We start from the raw sequence: 9,773 nt of genomic DNA on the forward strand, positions 1-9,773 counted from the left end.
CAATATGAATACTGAGAACAGTATTTACAAAGAGCAACAAGACTCTATTATACATGTATCTTTAAGAATGGGAAGGGAATTCAAAAAATTGTTTTCGTATTTTTTCGTTGTTTTTCCGGTTTTATATTTTATTTATTTATTTTGTTGGGTTTATTGTCGCACCGACACAATTTTAGGCCATATGGCGACTTTCCAGCTTTAGTGGTGGTGCACAATTTCATCACGAGCGGGCACCTAGGTAGAACCACCGACCTTCCGTAAGCCAGCTGGATGGCTTCCTCATGTGAAGAATTCTACGCCCCAAATGAGGTTTCGAACCCACATCGATGAGGGGCAAATGGTTTGAAGTCAACGACTCTAACCACTCGGCCACGAAGGCGCCTTCGGTTTTATACATATTAAATATGAAATTCTAACAACAATTTCTAATATTTGTCATTATCTAAATTTACTCAAGCAGTAAACAATTTCAAAAATTCATGAGCAAAGTCCATGTGTTGAATGCTAAAGCAAAAAAAGTTTGTTAACTCAATTCATCAGTCCCGTGGAAAAAAAACAAAACAATAAAAAGCTTCTGACTGGTGTACAAATTACTATTATCTATTTGTCAAATTTGCAATTCATAATTATTCCGGGATTAAAGAAATATTTTTTTTTTACTTCTGTTTTCTGCGACTTGCCATTTTTAAAACAAGAAAAATACGAGAACAAAATTTCGAAACCATCTACATAAATGAAACCACTATCGTGCAGACAAGAAATTGTTGATGCACAAAAATAGCAAATTCTGGCCCTTTAAGGGGCAATAACTCTAGAACCCATGATGGGATCTGGCCAGTTTTTGAAAGGAACTGAGATATCATGCCAATACAAGTTTTGTACAAGTTTGATCAAAATTGCTTGCAAAATGTTGTCTCTATCTTGTTCACAAGAAATTGTGGACGGACGGACGGACGGACGGACGAAGGGCGATAACAAAACCTCACCCTGTCACTATGGCCGTAAGGAAACGAATATCATAGTTATCCAAATGGCCGTTCGGTGTATGTGCGTGCGTGCGTCAGTGGGTCCCCCAAATTTTTTTTTTTTTTTTTTTCTCCACGATTTTTTATAACCAACATTCAGCATGTGAATTTTTGTGCCTTCACCCGTAACCACTACCCATCCCTCCCCCTCCCCACACACACCAAAAAATAAATAAATAGATAAATAAATAAATAAATAAATAAATAAAAATCTGTTCCTTTTTCAAACAAATGTTCAAATCTTCGACATGTGAAGTTGTAACCACATCCATCCCGCCGCCAGCCATGTTCAAGAGATCTTACTTGGTGCTTTCTTAAATCGAATTTGCTTGTTGCTTATCGTATTCGCTGATAGGAGATGGTAAATGGCTGTAACTGGAGGTCCTTTTCCTTCGGAACAATGGAACTGAGGTTAGGAGACAGACAGCAGACGAATTACACTTGGTAGACACCATTTTCAAGAAACTTCTATTACTTTTACAAAATAAGTATTTTTGTTAGATTTATTATTCCTTTAGACAGGTGAAGACAGTCCCACAGTTAAGGGAAAATTTTCAAACTTTCCCAACGTTATAGTGACTGAGAAGAATTTAGTCGAACTAAAGGGTGGTATAGATTATATTCGAACGTATCTAATGGGCATTTTGCGAAAAGGTATGTTTGCTATTTTGTGACATATGAGGAAACTCTGAAAGAGAAACATTTTGTTTTCAGGAATAACAACTGAAGTCTATGATTATTATGGATTGAAATTTGACTTTACTAAATGAAACATAGAAAGCTGACTGATGCAATCGACTTAGCAGACACAAATGGCACCCTTTCTAGGGACTTGGAAAACTCCCAAATAAAGGTACTTGTAACATTTGATTACTCGTAATATTCAGTTAATTTCTTAATTGAAATGAACAAAAATGTATTAAAAGTATAAACGTTTTTTTTTCTTTCTCTCAAAACTTTTATTCAACCCTAAATGAAAGTGAACCAGTAGATTTGGTAGTTATGTGCGCGCGCAGTGTTCCAAATATAGCAGACGTGCTAATGATATCAAATAGGGCAGTGTCTCAATCGGGAATCGTTACAGTTCATTAGCTTGCCCGGAAACATGAGTTTGTCTCAATTTAAAGGTTAATTTTGGAATAAAAAACAATACTGCACATATTTGTACTGATGTACAAGACGTTGCGGTTCGGACAAGTTATGCGAACGCATATCGCACAAGGAAAAGGCGTATCTTCCAAAAAATCCGAAGTCAGACGCTCTGAGCACGTGCCGGAAGACTACAATGTTTACTTTATAGTACATCTCATTCGGAATATATCGCATGTTACCGTAGAGGGATGGATTCTCGAATAAAATGGCATACTATTTGCATTCAGACATGACGTTACTTACCGCTTCTGACTTTGACGTTACTTTCCATTTATAGCTCGACTATTCAAAGAATTTATAGCTCGACTATTCAAAGAATAGTAGAGCTATTGGACTCACCCATGCGTCGGCGTCTGCGTCCCGATTTGGTTAAGATTTTGTATGTAAGCTGGTATCTCAGTAACCATGGCACTTGTGGGAATGAATTAAAACTTCACACAATTATTCAATGTGATAAATTGACCTAAATTGCACAGGTTCCATAACTCTTGTTTTGCTTTTTTACAAAATTATGCCCCTTTTTCAACTTGAAATTCCTGGTTAAGGTTTTGTATGTAAGCTGGTATCTCAGTACCCACTAATGGGAATGAATTGAAACACTTGTTCACTGTCATGACCTGACATGCACTTACTGTCATGACCTGACATGCACTTTGCAGGTCACATTACTCTACTTTGCATTTTTTCAAAATTATGCCCCTTTATCTGACTTTTTTTGGTTAAGGTTTTGCATGTAAGCTGATATCGCAGTATCCACTTATGGGAATGGATTGAAACTTCACACACTTGTTCACTGTCATAATCTGACATGCACTGTGTAGGTCCCATAATTCTACTTTGCATTTTTTTTTCAAAATCATGTCCCTTTTTCTGACTTAGCAGTTATTTGTGTTAAGTTTTTGTATGTATGCTGGTATTTCAGTATTCACTAATGGGGAAGGATTGAAACTTCACACGCTTGCTCACTGTCATGAACTGATAAGCACTGTGAAGGTTCCATAACCTTTCCCCCATTTTTACAAAATTATGCCCCTTTTACGACTTTTGTATTCATTCAATTAACAAGGCTGTTGAATAGTCGAGCGTTGCTGTCCTCCGACAGCTCTTGTTGACGTTAATTAACACATTACCACTTTTGAACGTTATTTACCACAATTCACGAAATATGAAAACATACACTTGTAAATAGTTCTTTTTCTGACATTATAACAATATATTGTACTTCCACAGTTACTGAGAGAATGTTTTTCTTTGGAATACTTACAGAATATGAACGCGAGGCTAGGATTTGGTGACTGAAATACAGGGGCCAGACGAATCGGACTTAATAAAAGTTGTTCTTCGCAGACATGAAAGGTAATATTACCATTCAATTTAATTTTAGGAGGAATTGTTTCAAAACAATGTCTTAACTTGATGTTTTTTGGCAAATAATGAAGTCTGTATGAGATATGGCATATTAGACATTTCTAAAGTAAACGTAAATCGGAAACGGATTACTGAATCCGTAAATGTTATTTGCAAATAATGGTCTAAGGGAGATACTATTGCATTACTACTGGATGAAATTGTCTCCCATAGACCACAGATTAGCCTAAAATTTTACGGATTCAGTATTCCGTTTCGTAATTACGTTTACGTTAGAAAGGTCTATTAGAGATTTCAGTTATATTTATTCTCCAGCAGAAAATTTCGACGTAAACAAGAGAGCAAATTTACTTGTATTGAATCTACTGAATCCGACAAAGATACATTGTGAGCCGCGCCTTTAGAAAACCAACACAGTGGATTTGCGACCAGAATCATCGGGATCCAGACCAACCTGCGCATGCGCGTAGTCTGGTCTGGGTCCATACTGCTCGTTGACAGTTTCTACAATTGCATAAGGCTTTGAAAGCGGACAACATGGATCCTGACCAGACTGCGCGTTATTGCTTGATGATTAGATTTAAACTTAAAATCATTGTTTCATATCATCACTCACATCATATGACCCAAAGATGGAAACTTTGGCATCAATATTTTTAATCCCCTGCCATGAGTGGTGGGGTTATAGGAATGGTCCCCCGTCCCCCCTTTCCGTCTTCCGTTTTTTTCGTCCTTCCGTCTTCCATCCTTCCATTTGTCCGTAACATCTTGTATCCGCTCTGTAACTCCTAAACCCCTTTGAAGGACTTTCATGAAATTTTTGGTGGAAATGACCCACCTCATCAGGAAAATGTGCAGAACACATGATTAGCCAATGTTGACTCAAAGTAAAGGGTCACAACTCAAGGTCAAATGTTGGAGCCTCCCATTTTGTGTCCGTTATGTATCTTCTAAACCACTTGAAGGATTTTCACGATACTTTCGTCAAATGATCATCTCATCAAGACAATGTGCAGTACTTATAAGTCAACCATGTGGGATCAAGGTCAAGGTCACAATGCAAGCTTAAATGTTTGAGTCTCCCGTTTTGTGTCCGCTCTGTATCTCCTAAACACCTCGAAGTATTTTCATGAAACTTGAGTCAAATGATCACCTCATCTAGACGATTTGCAGAATGTATGTTTCAGCTGTGTTGACGCAAGGTCAAGGTCACTACTCAAGGTCAAATGTTTGAGCTCTGTACCTCCTAAACCCCGTAAAGTTTTTTCATGAAACTTGTGTCAAATGATCACATCTTCATTTTGGCTAAAGGTCAAGGTCAAAGGTTTGAGCCTTCCATTTTGTGTCTGTTCTGTATCTCCTAAATCTCTTGAAGTATTTTCAAATTCATTGATTTCCTCATACATTGACTTTAAAATTTACTCAATATGTAGTCAAGGCTTCCATCCAATACCATCAACCCTTCTGCTATCCATAACAGCAGCGGAGGATATAGCTATCTTTCAGACTACCTAATTGAATTTCAGGCTATTTGATGCATAAATCTTAGTTATTATTATGAATTTGATTCAAACATGTCTTCCACATCATCGTCCTGCTCATATGACCCAAGGTCCATTCATATACCTATGGCACAGATATTTTATGGATTATGTCCTCTTTTTACTTTGTCCTCCAGGCTTAAGTTATGATTTACTTTTGCTCAATCTCAGATATTACTGAACGACTTTGAGTTAAACTTAAATCAATTGTTCTGGCCACAAGCAACACGCTATTCATTCCACGAATTATGTCCCGTCCATTCTTAGTTAATATTTTGTTACACTTTTACTTTATCTCTGTTCTTACCAAATGCATTTGACTCCGGCTTAAACTGTTGTCTAATATTGTCATCCACACTAGAGTCCGTAAACGCTTCAATGATAGCTCCTACAATGTCACATGTACGCTATCTAATAGCTCAGCATCGAAATAGTTGAGTGTGCTGTCTCATGTGACAGCTCTTGTTGATTGTAACTTTGTGGAAGGCCTTAAATTTTATTCAAATAAAGCTTCTGAGGTTAGACTTGACCGGGCCCCTTTGGGTCAGAAACACTTAAAAATGTTCCTGTCTGAAGCTGCAAGATCCAGAAATTAGATATTTGGTATTTATCGTCTAGTGGTTCTCTCTACCTAGTTCTTTCAATTCATGACCCTGAGGAAGAATTGGTCCTGCCAGAGGGGTAAATTGTTTTACATAAGAAAAAGTAACATACGAAAAATGTCCTGCGTGTAGGGTCATATCTCAGTAACAACTGCATGTCTCTGATTGAAATTTCACACAAAGCGCTTATCATCAAGCCTATACTGAATTCCCTATGTCGGATACTTGGTTAAAAAAAATTATGGCCCGTTTTCCGACGTAAAATTTTGGTTAAAGTTTTGCGTATACCTAACTATCAAGCTCATCTCAGTAACAGTTTTATGAACGGTATCGAAGCTTCATATTATGATTCCCCGTCATCAAACCTTGTGAAATAACCAACTAACATGATAGTTGAATTCAATGTAAACAAAAGTACATTTGTCAATTCAGAAAGTATCTTTGTAAGCAAATAATTGTCAGGCTTATTCTCAGTAACAAGTATATATACAGACCGGAAACATCATTCAAAGCATTTGAGCCGCAACATGAGAAAACCAACACAGTGGTTTTGCGACCAGCATCGATCCAGATCATGGATCCATCTATGCTGTTCACTTTCAAAGCCATTAGAGAAACCGTTAGCCAACAGCATGGATCCTGACCAGACTGCGCGGATGCAAGGCCACTTTATTGGTTTTCTCATGGCGCGGCTCATTTATAAAGAAACAGACTGTCTATTCGCAAGAGCTAAGCTAAGTTTTCCGGACAAGGTTTCTGTGTCTGTTCTTGGGGCTTTGTCTCGTTCTGTCCACCCTCTGGTAAGATCACTGTGTGTGTACTGGTAGACGAGAGCGGCTGCCTTTGTATGATTGTAAAGCGCCTTGAACGCGTTTGTCGTGAAAATGTCGCTATATAGTATAAAAGCAAATATTTTCTCTGGGTCAAAATTTCGCGAATTTTAAATTTTTAGTATGTTTGCGAGGTTTAATTTCCGCGAAATTGTAAAAATGATATCCTCCTTGAATTTGAATTTTGCTAATTGTAAATATTTACGCGAGGATTAATTTTTGCGGTGTGTAGGGCCGCGCGAATATAGCAAAATTTAAACCCTCGCGAAAAGTTCTGCTTTTACTGTAATATTCTTTTTCATTAAACATATTTACATAACTAAGATAGATAAGTGTTTCTTTATTGAAGCTATGGGCCATGATATTTGGGAATAAAGAATAGAGGCTGGCGGGATAAATGATATCATTTATTTGAATTTCGAAATTGAAACACGAAGTCCTCTTCTGGCGACTAAGACCCATTTGGGACGCTTGTTAATTACTAGTAATGTGTAAGGCTGTTAAAGTATCCCTTTTCTGAACTGAACTAACAGAAGATATATGTATGTTTTGTAGAATGTAGGAGGAAGCACGTAGCGATGTAGTCCACGAAAATAAAAGGCCAGCAAAGAAAGAACAGTCCCGGTTGTCCCAGAAACTATTGACGACAGCTCAAATACAGATGGACAGAAGAAGAGGAAAACAGGGGAAATAAAGAAAAAAACAATTTAGAGACAAATAGAATATAGTAACGGAGAATTGGATGATAAAATCAGATACAATTATCACATAAGATACGGTGCAGAAAACAATTGGGACATTCTCAATTTACACTTAGCTCACATGAGCACGAATAGCACGATTGTTGGATATCCGTTGACATTATCCGTTAGTCGTCTAATGTCACCATGTTTTTTTTCTCCAGCATTCACAATACTCCTTAAACTTAGACACAATGTACTCGTATATCACAATATGTTATTGCTCAAGATGGATAATCGGTCCAGTTAGACCATATAATAAGAGTTATGGCCCCTGACTTACATAACAACGCTGTACTCAGTCATATTTACACTCTGTCACCTTTATTTCTGAACCGGTTCTTATCATATTTACACTTAGGGTACATAACAATAAAAAGTATGGATCAGGTCAAAAACTATAGATTCAATGTTACTTACCTGTGACTGATCAAAAATGCCATGTCTCAATATATGAACGCCTTGCAGTCATTTTTTGCAAATTTTGTTCATATTTTCACAGAATTTGTGTAACAGCTATTAAGGATGTATATATTACTTTATTTCAAACTGGCACAGACATCTTCGATAGTGTTCACCTGTTTGTTCCGGGCGACAATAAAAACAACAGGGCGATGGAAAAAACATGAAATGCATGGAAAAATATGTTTGTGCATTCTTATATTTCCATGTTTAGTTTCTTATAAAGTATCTCTGATTTTAATAAATCATCAAGAATTATTCTCGAGCATTTGCTTTCCGTCTATCATGTTTATGCGTGACGTCACTAACGGCAAAAAGTAGTCGTTATTATGTCAGTTAGTGACTTTCTTCGGTTTCTGAATAAGTTTAGTTTAAGTTTCTGAATATTCTCACGACATGAACAATGTATATTATGCAAGTCCCAAAATATTTTTCGTTTCACTGACATTATATTACGCGTCATTTTCTTTGATATAATGTCTTGGAAACGGAAGTACTTCTATCATTGTTTCAAAAAGCATCTACAATGCAAGCTTCGAGGCGATTGTGATCATATCTGAGCGACTTCGCCCCAAATGATAGAATCTATTCTGTACTCAAAATATGCGATGTTTAAAAATCCTATTCTTACGGTTTTATTCACTAAATATTCTTTTCTATAGGTTTTATGAATTACCCGAATCACATTTCATTTTGACCCCAATTTTAAGTCACAATAATTTTTCAATAATAATGTTGTATGCACATAACGCCTATACTTAAGGTATAGGTTTCAGAGAAAAAAGTTCGAACGTCATCAAATCATAGAAAAAATGCATTGTTTTACATGAAATTTTAACAGCATATAAAACATTTATATTATTCTACAAAACCATTGCCAATTTATTCATGTATGCATTGAATTCCGGAAAGGGACTGCATGAAGGGGCCACACTTCTGGACAGTTCAGCGCCTTTAAAAACTCACCATTTTGAAAAAGCTGTTAGATGTCTTCGTTTTGATGCATTTGCAACATCGTGCGAGTGTTTAAACTTTACATAACTAGGTAAAACATCGTTTTTGTCAATTGTTTACATTTATTTCTTTACAAGTGACATTCTTATTCAAAGGGGGACAGAACAGTAAAGCTTGCATTGGACAGAAAAGTTGTGCGTTAAGGTGCTGTTCATTTACTAAAAAAACTGTTATTTTGTGATATACTGCTAACCCTTAACATATTCTAACTCCTAACATAAAATTGGGGTTAAAATGAAATTAAGACATTATTTTTATTTTTTATTGCCACTTTAATTACCATGATTACCGGGCTACGAAAACGAATGTAAATGAATCGGATATATTTTGTTGTTGTTTTTGTTTTTTCCTATTTCTTTATTTTAAATAGTCTTGATCATGTTCGCATAGAAGCTTGCATTTTACATCTTCTCTAAATAAATTTGGAGTTAATAATATGGACCTGACTTGTACATGTTGTAACAAAATGGTGAATGAATGGTGAAACAAAAACATTGTCTGGATAGAAAAACTTCTTTAGTGTTTGATTTATTGCATAACACACACTATGTCGTACCATGAGCATTTTGCTTTTACCGACGACAGTCGCCCGCTGATTTACTGCATCGACTTTTCGCCATATGTGACGTCACATCCTTTCTGCACCGACCCGCTTAACTCAATAGGGAAAGCGCGAATGTCCAGTTTGCGGGGTCATGAATTTGAAATCTCAGGGCTAGGGACGGTTTGACGTTGTGTGTGACGTCATTTCGCACATTCACATGGGGATGTTGGCAGTTACAGGTTAATACAGGTGCATAATCCAATACCACTAGATAGGTTACCTGCTCATTGAAACATTTGAAAACAGCGCTAAACCTGATACAAATACAAATGACACGTTTCGTGTGACAAGTACATGCTCAAACAAAGAAACAATAAAAGCAAATGAAGGTTTGGTAACTAGTTCTTTCAACATGAATGAATTAACCCCCCACCTCAGCCCCCCACATCACACAAGTTAAACCAAAAAAAAAAGAAATGTAATAAGCTAGTTACA

At 36.6% G+C, this 9,773-nt stretch overlaps 1 long non-coding RNA gene across 1 annotated transcript; it reads left to right on the plus strand.

The window, feature by feature from the left end:
- Nucleotides 1-1,727: 1,727 nt before the first annotated feature.
- LOC128549448 (uncharacterized) lies at nucleotides 1,728-7,985 on the plus strand. The gene is made up of 3 exons (XR_008367650.1): nucleotides 1,728-1,878; nucleotides 3,444-3,533; nucleotides 7,074-7,985. It is a non-coding gene; the product is annotated as an uncharacterized LOC128549448 (long non-coding RNA).
- Nucleotides 7,986-9,773: the final 1,788 nt, after the last annotated feature.

The sequence above is a fragment of the Mercenaria mercenaria genome, chromosome 16 (genome assembly GCF_021730395.1).
Source record: "Mercenaria mercenaria strain notata chromosome 16, MADL_Memer_1, whole genome shotgun sequence".
NCBI classification, from domain to species: domain Eukaryota; kingdom Metazoa; phylum Mollusca; class Bivalvia; order Venerida; family Veneridae; genus Mercenaria; species Mercenaria mercenaria.